Source organism: Monodelphis domestica, chromosome 1 (genome assembly GCF_027887165.1).
Source record: "Monodelphis domestica isolate mMonDom1 chromosome 1, mMonDom1.pri, whole genome shotgun sequence".
Lineage (NCBI taxonomy): Eukaryota > Metazoa > Chordata > Mammalia > Didelphimorphia > Didelphidae > Monodelphis > Monodelphis domestica.
The window spans coordinates 343,349,295-343,359,046 of NC_077227.1; the positions used below are offsets into that span (position 1 = coordinate 343,349,295).

The following is a 9,752-nucleotide window of genomic DNA, read 5'->3' on the forward strand; positions in this document are numbered from 1 at the left end:
GACTATAGACCTAGAGGAAAAGTTGTAGGTTTATCATAAGTTTAGAGAAAACTGTCTACAATACATAGACTTTTATTTTTTTCATAAAAATTGATGAAACCATCTTTTTAAGATCTCAAGACCAACAATCCATGTCAATAAGCATTTATTAAATGATTACTATATACTTCTGTCCTAAACAGAAGACAAAAATAGTTCCTGTCCTTGAGGAACTTATAGCCTAATGACAACCTGTGAAAACCTATATATATATATATATATTTTCTCTCTATATATAGAGAGAGAGTAAATCAGAGATAATCATAGAAGGTACACATTAAGATTAAGGATAGCTAAAGGCTTCTTGTGAAAGGAAGATTTTGTCTGAGGTTTGAAGGAATCCAGGGATGTTGAGGAATTTAAGTGAAGAGAAAGAGAATACTGAAATTCAGATGAATCATTTCTGTGCCTTTTAAGCGTTAAGGCTTGCTATGTGCTGTGAATGTTATGTTCACTCATTTTTTGTCCTAATTGATGCTTCCTGATCTTATTTGGGGTTTTCTTGGCAAAGATTCTGTAATTGTTTGCCATTTCTTTTTCCAGCTCTTTTCATATATGAGGAAACACAGGCAAATAATGTTAATTGACTTGACCAGGGTCACATAGCTAATAAGTAAGTGTCTAAGGCCAAATTTGAACTCGGGTCTTTTGACTCCAGTCCAAGTGTTTATCTACTCTGCCTCCTCGCTATCCCATTCTGTGGATACAAAATTGAAAATGGAATAATCCCTGCCCTTAGGTAACACACATTCTATTGGGGTGTGGTGGGAGTAGGGAGAGAGAATGTAATAAAAAAGGCAATGGTATCAAACGATTTAAATCTTAGATGCTTGAAGCACAGAAAAGTAAAAGTACAACTAGCTAGCAGGTACTCATCTTCATAAACACACAAATGCTTAAATATCTGGGGCCAGGTGTGCAATAGTAGAAAGAATGATGAATTTCTTAGCTTGAATCTTAGGTCCATCATACACTGACCCTGTTACTTTGAACAATTCTTGGAGTCTCTTTCCTCATTTATAAAATGGAGATCATTTATGATAATATTTATTAGAGCATAGACTCAGAGATCTTCTTTTTTAAACACTCCCTTCCCCTTTACTTTACAAGTGAGAAAGCTGAGGCCCAGGAAAGTAGCATGATTTGTCTAAGGGCACTTACTACTTAGTGTTGTGGCAGAGCCAGGATTCAAAACCAGATTCTATGACTCTAGAGTCAGTGTTTTTTTTTTTCTCTCTATCTGATACTACCTTCCTTCCTTGTCTGTGTCAGTAGGTTATTTTGAAGACCAAAAAAGAAAGAATTTTAATTGAAATGTGCCTTACAAAAAGATCTTTGTGACCTCACTACTTCCCCCATCTTAAATTCTACAGTGTCATTTGCCAGAAATAAAATGTCACTAGAGACTGAAAATTTCCTCTTAATCTACATTCCAACTAGCTAAGATTTCAGAGAAGTCTATTTTATTCTATCTACTCAATGGAAATTTGAATTCACTAAGCTAATGGGGTCATGAAAACAGTAGGTTCCAAGATCTCACAATTCTTGAGCCTTACCATCTGTTGAAAAGGAAAAAGAAAGAAAAGAAAAAAAAGCCACCTTTTTCCCTCCACACTTTCATAGGAACTGAAGTGCTTGAAGTGCAATTTTCTTCTCTATGAATGCATCAAAGACTATCCTAGGGGCTAGTGGTAACAAAGTTGAGACTACACAGTGCAGGCTTTCAGTATTAGATATAATCAATCTTTCCTACATCCAAATAGGCTACCTTTGGGCTGGTTCAAGTGCTTATTTGGCAGCAAACGCAGTGGTATGTATTCATGACATTAGTGAATTTCACACTTCCATTCAATTTGAGCCAAACAAACAAGATTATTCCCATAATAGATTTGTATATGAACCTGAAAATATGCATAGCCTCTAAAAGTTCATTTTATTATGGATTTTTTAAAGGTGCATGGGATATATAAGGAAGTATAGCACTTCTAGTGTAAGGATTTACAGAACACATTTCAGGGCTATTTATTCACTTTTGGCATCTACCTGTCACCCACCTTTCCCTTGTGGTTCCAAGAAACTGTAGCATGATCAGTGGCCACACCTTGGTTAACTGTCTTGGCAAATGGGCTAAACCAAGTAGAGGTGAATCAACAGACCTCAAACCTGTGTGTGATTTGGTGGATGTCTACCCCAAGCACATGAAAACTTCTTTTGGTGGAATGAGTGAATGAGAACAATTTGTTCTAACCTCCAGGAAGGCAATTGAAGCAGGCGCTTTTGAATCCCTAGAGCTTGGGCAGACAATGAAAATACCAACATCATCCATGGCATCACGAATCATCATGACTTTTTGCCACTGGACTTTGATGAATCTGGAAGAGCAAGAGTGAAGCCAATGGCTTTGGGAAAGTAACTCACCTAAATCTAATTCACATACAAGTCAAGATATCACCCCATGATGCCACTGGTCCTATTTTAAACAAAGGTTGAACAACAATAGTATATTATTCAGATTATTATATAATAGAATGGAAAGCAATGCTTTTGCAATCAGAGGACCAAGGTTCAAATTTCTGCCAGCGGATCTTGGAGAAAGCCATTAATGATCTCATTAATTTCCATGGGTTAAATGATCATCTCTATGAGGATAATTCTCAGATGTATTTGTCCAGTTATATGTCTCTAGACCTCCAGTCTTATATCTCCAACTTATATCTCCTATTATAACTATTATATATAACTATTATAACTGCCTATTGGACATCTCAAATTAGATGTTTCACAGATATCTTAAACTCAACATGTCCAAGTCTGGATTCATTGTCTTTTACTTCAAACTCTACTATCTCCATAACTTTCCTAATAGTGTGAAGGAAACTATCCTCCACCCAGACTTCTAATCAAGGTGACATTGTCAACCTCTCTCTCTCTTTTTACCCCCTCTTAACTCATCTAATCTGCTGCAAAGTCCTGTTGATTCTACCATTTCTTGGACTTAACTTTGATACTGCCACTACCTGTGTATGCCCTTATCACCTCATTAATAGACTATTACAATAGCTTGCTCAAGTCTTTTCCAATTTCAAATGATCCTTCATTCAGCTATAAAAGTCATTTTTCTAAAGTGTATAATCATATCACCTCATCCTACCCCACCATTCAATAAATTCCAGTGGTTCCCTGGCCCTTTTAGAAGAAAATATAAAATCCTGTCTTTAGCTTTTGAAAGCAAACTTGACTTTCTAAATTTGCCCTTTCCTACCTTTACAGTCTTCTTACACCTTATTCCATCCACATAGTCTGTGATCCAGTGATACTGTTGTTGTTTCTTGCACATGACACCCAGTCTTTTGACTGTGTATTTTCACTGACTTTCTCCATGCCTAGAACTGACCTACTTTATTTCTATCTACTGACCAATTTATTCTCCTTCAAGTTTCAACTAACCTACTACTGTGTGCAAAAAACTTTTCTCAATCCCCCTTAATGCTAATGTCTCTTCCTGAAGTTATAATATTGTAAAGATGATATTAGAAAATAAATACTGTTTTATTAGTTTAGTGATAAGAGGTAAAGCGACTGGCTTGAGAAAGAACTGGAGTTTGAAGCAGAGCTGAGAGAGTGTGTTAATTTCAATAGCTGACAGTTATAACTGTTTTTCTATGTAAATTACTCTCTGGCAGTTGGAAGTTGGGCACTGGCAGTTGGCAGAGACACCCAATCAGAGACCCCTCAGGGCTGGAGTAGGTAACATCATTGCCTCTCTTCCTGTCTGAGGGAAAGCTCTGAAGGAGCTCAGTGTTTTCCTTCCCCAACTTGGGAAACACTATTGATTATCTATTGTGGTTTTTATAGATTTATTTAACTCTGAGTAGACCAAAGAAAGATCTTGTCTTTGGTTTGGACTCTGAGTCTTTTAAGACTCAGATTTCTAACTTGATTCTTCTTGAGACTCAGCCAGCTAGTCTTTGCTATTTTATAATTTGAAGAAAAAATTAATAAGTATAAGGATATTACAAAGCAGTGGTCATGAAAACAATTTGGTACTGGCTAAGAGACAGAAAGGAGGATCAGTGGAATAGACTTAGGGTAAATGACCTCAGCAAGACAGTCTATGACAAACCCAAAGACCCCAGCTTTGGTGACAAAAATTCACTATTTGATAAAAACTGCTGGGAAAATTGGAAGACAGTATGGGAGAGATTAGGTTTGGATCAACACCTCACACCCTACACCAAGATAAACTCAGAATGGGTGAATGACCTGAATATAAAGAAAGAAACTATAAGTAAATTAGGTGAACACAGAATAGCATACATGTCAGATCTTTGGGAAGGGAAAGATTTTAAAACCAAGCAAGACTTAGAAAGAGTCACAAAATATAAAATAAATAATTTTGACTACATCAAATTAAAAAGTTTTTGTACAAACAAAACCAATGTAACTAAAATTACAAGGGAAGCAACAAATTGGGAAATAATCTTCATAACAAAAACCTCTGACAAAGGTCTAATTACTCAAATTTATAAAGAGTTAAACCAGTTGTACAAAAAATCAAGCCATTGTCCAATTGAAAAATGGGCAAGGGACATGAATAGGCAGTTTTTAGCTAAAGAATTCAAAACTATTAATAAGCACATGAAAAAGTGTTCTAAATATCTTGTAATCAGAGAGATGCAAATCAAAACAACTCTGAGGTATCACCTCACACCTAGAAAATTGGCCAACATGACAGCTATGGAAAGTAATGAATGCTGGAGGGGATGTGGCAAAGTGGGAACACTAATTCATTGCTGGTGTGAATTGATCCAACCATTCTGGAGGGCAATTTGGAACTATGCCCAAAGGGCAATAAAAGACTGTCTGCCCTTTGATCTAGCCATAGCACCGCTGGGTTTGTACCCCAAAGATATCATAAGGAAAAAGACATGTACAAGAACATTCATAGCTGCATTCTTTGTGGTGGCAAAAAAATGGAAAATGAGGGGATGCCCTTCAATTGGAGAATGGCTGAACAAATTGTGGTATATATTGGTGATGGAATACTGTTGTGCTAAAAGGAATAATAAAGTGGAGGAATTCCATGGAGACTGGAACAACCTCCAGGAAGTCATGCAGAGTGAAAGGAGCAGAGCCAGGAGAACACTGTACACAGAGACTTAGACACTGTGGTACAATCGAATGTAATGGACTTCTCCATTAGTGTCAATATAATGCACCTAAACAATCTGCAGGGATTTATGAGAAAAAACACTATCCACAAGCAGAGGACAAAATGTGGGAGTAAAAACACTGAGGAAAGGCAACTGCTTGACAACAGGGGTGGAGGGGATAAGATTGAGGATAGACCCTAAATGAGCACCCTAATGGAAATACCATTAACAAGGAAATGGGTTCAGAGCAAGGACACATGATAGCCAGTGGAATTGCATGTCGGCTATGGGAGGGGTGGGGAGAGGGCAGGGAGGAAAAGAAAATTATCTTTGTTTCCAATGAATAATGTATGAAAATGACCAAATAAAATAATGTTTAAAAAAAGAATTATAAGGATAATAGTGGGAGTTTTATTTAGATAGTATAAATTTGGGTTAGTCAGATCAGGGAGGATTGGTGTAGCATGTGAAGCACAGAAGAAGCAGTTTCTTGTGGAACTAAGGAGTTTATTTGGGTGGATTTAGAATCCCTTAATATTGGAAATCCTGGGGGCAGCTGGGTAGCTCAGTGAATTAAAAGCCAGACCTAGAGATGGGAGGTCCTAGGTTCAAATCTGGCCTCAGACACTTCCCAGCTGTGTGACCCTGGGCAAGTCACTTAACCCCCATTGCCTCGCCCTTACCACTCTTCTGCCTTGGAGCCAATACACAGTATTGACTCCATGATGGAAGTAAGGGTTTTAAAAAAAAGAATTAGAAATCCTTTGTTATCCTTATATATTTCAAGAAATATTTTATTTTATAATAAGAGTCTCTTTAGCATCCTTGCCCCTGGCTCTGAAAGGAAGCTCACATTTGAGTTTCACTTCATCACTGAAGATACTTTTGATTAAATCTATCATTTTTGAATAGTTTTGAATGTGTATTGGCAAGTTTTCACATCTATCCATCTATTTTATGTAGCTTGCTATTTATTATTTTTACTATATGTATATACATATATACATTTATACATATATACATATATGACACTAAATAAACCCCTCTATATATATATAAAATTATGTGCAAAAATACAAAATCATATAACTATATCAACTTTGATAAATAGACATGGTTATATAAGTATGGAAAAAGAAGACATGAATTAAGCCTTAAGATAAATGGAGATGTCTGAGGATTCATTGCTGGAAGACAAAGGGCAAACAACAAGGTGAATAATCAGGGTGTGCTCTCAATTATTACTTATTAATATGTTTCTGGGTGGGTATTCTCACCATGGTATTTTGACAATTTGCTTCCCCATTTTCTTAGGACTCAGCAACTGACAAATCTGATCTTTGCCATATTGTGGAAGCTGTTCTCTGTGGGACAAGGTAGCCAAAGCATATGTTTTTCAGAGGTTGAACAGCACTGTGTCTAGAGGATTCACAACTATCCTGTTCCAGGTGGCACTGGTTAAATATGAAGAACTCAACATATGGCAGCTCAATGCTGGTCAGACACACATTTGTGTGACCTTGGGGAACACTGAGCAGAGCCCCTAACCTTTTCATTTTCTAATACCTAATACTTTAGCAATTCCTTCTTTTCCTAGGCCAGAGGGGAATTAAAAACTACAACATTGTAGGTTTGTTTATTCTCATTGCTAATTGTGTTTATAGAACTCTTGCCTACAAAAAATGTAGAATTTTCTTTGGAATGAAAAGGGATGAGAAACAACCTAATCAGCTGTGGTCAGTTCTCTGGGCTTTTCTCTCAGATGCACCAAAGAACCTACTAAACCCAAATCTACCAAATCGTCTCTCTTTGGATCTTCTAATAGTCTTCCTCTCTTGAAAGCTGGAAGGGTTGTATCTGGGAAGAAAGTGGACTAGATATACAAGAATTCTAAACCCAGATTCCTTTTAACACCCTTGCCTTCACTTAGGCCAGTGGTTCTCAACCTTTCTAATGCTGTGACGCCGCAATGCAGTTCCTCATATTGCAGTGACCCCAAGCCAAACAATTATTTTGGTGGCTACTTCAAAACTGTAATTTTGCTGCAGTTATGATTCAGAATGTAAATACCTGATATGCATTATGTATTCTCATTGCTACAAAGTGAGAGGTTGAGAACCGCTGATTTAGGGCAAGGGAGAAGTTTTTCCCTTTTAGAAGAAAAATCTTCTCATTTTTCTGTTGATGTATTAGCAATGATTCAGGACATTGAACTTATTTTCAAACTAGTTCATTGCTTTTCAAACTGGTTGGTATGTGTGTGCATATATGCATATACATGTATATGTACAGACAATATGTCTACATGTGACTACATATAACCACATATATAGTATAGATCAAGTTTGACATTTAATTGTGTATATTTACAGATATATCTATATATTTGTTATATTATATATTATCTGTACATTACATATTATAAAATATCAAATTTTATAACCATATATAATTGTGTATAAAGCAATATTCATAGTTATATAGAGTATTCTATTTATGTGTATATATGTATATACATATATTAACTGAATATATAAAGTATATATATAAATATATAAAGCTGAATATATAATTATAGTCACATATACCTAGTTATAAAGTTGGTTCTATATAGTTATGTATAACATATTATGTGTATACACATATATGCATATACATAAGGTATATATGTATATATCAAACTTAATACTGTAATAGAGGGTTAGTCTGGTGGTAAAAAAGAGGGAGGGAGAAAGAGTAGAGACCTCCCTTCTCAAATCAGGGTTCAGGGGAGGCAGCTACTGTTTAACTTAGCCAAGGTAGAGGAGAGGGGGAATGAGTAGTTTCCCCCTTCAGTCTCCCCTCAGCTATGGCTGCTCAACCCCAAACTGCCTCTTGACTTCCTTCTACTACTAATGTCTTGAGAGAGAGAGAGAGTTACCCTCCCCCCTCAAGTTGGAACTGGTTTCCACTCACTAGAGTCAGTTGGGAAAAGAAGACAAACTTTATTCTAACTAATAAATTTAGGAATAACACAGGGAAATGGCTGCAGGAAGGGTTTTTGTGAGGAAAGAGGGAAAGGTGTCCTTATTCTTGCTTCCCTTACCTCTGTCCTCAAGTTGGGGAACCCAGTCTTTGGCAGGCTTGGGTCCTGAGAGATTCAGGCTTGGATGGCCCTGGTCTTGGCACCCCTGGGCACCATCCAGACCCAGGGCACCAGGAGTTGTCAGGTGATCTTGTCAGCTGCTTCATGTCTTCTCACACTGGCCAGTCCAGTTGGGAATCGATGGGGGGAAGGATGTCCAATCACCAGGAGAAAGATGTAAATCTTTCCTCAGGAACAAAGTCTTGAATAGACCTTTCCTTAGGCTGTCTCAGGATTGAGAGCTAACTGCCTCTCTCTGACAGAAACTCTTCCTCTCCCAAGATTCCAGAACATCTCCTGGGGCCCCTCCCCAACTGTGGTTGAGGATCCAGCAATTTCCCAGACTGTAACTCCAGTTCTAGGGTTTGAAAACTCTATCACAATACATAGATGGTTTTATATATGTACATAGCTACCTATAGTTATATGTACAGTTATATATAGAGGTGTTTGTGTAGGTATGCATGATTATGACATAATTATTTACATGTTGTCTCTGTCATTGGATTGTGAATGCCTTAAGAACAGAGCTGTTTTTATATTTCTTTGTTTCCCTAGTACTTAGTATAAAACTTGGTAGACAGTAAGCACCTAATCAATGTTTGTTGACTTGACTGCTTAACTTATTCATCAAATCACTGATGTTTATGCAGCTATATTCATATTACATGTCTCTCCCTCCACTCTAGTAGAGTGTAAGATTCTTGAGGGCAAAAACTTTCATTTTTTCCTGTATGGAATGCCTTGCACATAGCAAGTCTTAAAAACATTTATTGAACTTTATTAAAAGTCACACAATTATCTTTTACATTTTCTTGTTTTAGGTATCAGATATTTTTATGCCACTTTACAATGACAAAACAATCTCTATTCCTTCCTCTTGTTTATTTATGGGTTTTTTTTTGTTAGTTAATTTTAAGGCCCATAGAACATTCAATTTAAACTTAATTTTTAAAGCAAAATTGTGAGATGGGCTATTATCATTACTTAAGCCATAAGGACATTGAGTTTCTGAGTTGTACCATGGCTAATTTAAAAATAGTTTAGAAATAAATTATATGGAAGGGAGAGTAGCAGACATTCCTTCTTAAATGTACTTTGCTTAGGCTAATTTTAAAATGAATTTCCATCCCATGGAATTTCAGTAGTTGGTGTTGTTAGTCAAAGTGGTCTGTTGGCTACAGATAAATAAAGTGGCTATTGCAAGTATCAATATGGTATTCATAATTTGCCAATAAGTCCATACCCATTCTGGTGCTTGAGGGGCAAATATTTTCTTTTTGTGCAAGTCATATAACCTTTACTACTATCTACATTAGATAGTAATGATGAAATCAACCAAAATACTCTAATAGATAGAAGTTTCAAAGAAGCAAATTTGAGCTTGATATCAGGAAATCCTCCTAATGATTAGAGTGGACTGCCTTGGGAGGCAA

At 36.5% G+C, this 9,752-nt stretch overlaps 1 long non-coding RNA gene across 2 annotated transcripts in view; it reads right to left on the reverse strand.

The window, feature by feature from the left end:
- LOC103104546 (uncharacterized) overlaps nt 1-8,744 on the reverse strand; it is a 32,204-nt gene extending 23,460 nt beyond the window's left edge. The window contains exon 1 of one of the 2 annotated variants that reach the window (XR_008915128.1): nt 8,278-8,744. This is a non-coding gene — a long non-coding RNA (uncharacterized LOC103104546). The remainder of the gene's footprint in view (nt 1-8,277) is intronic. The other variant, XR_457740.2, reaches the window with a different exon arrangement.
- Nucleotides 8,745-9,752: the final 1,008 nt, after the last annotated feature.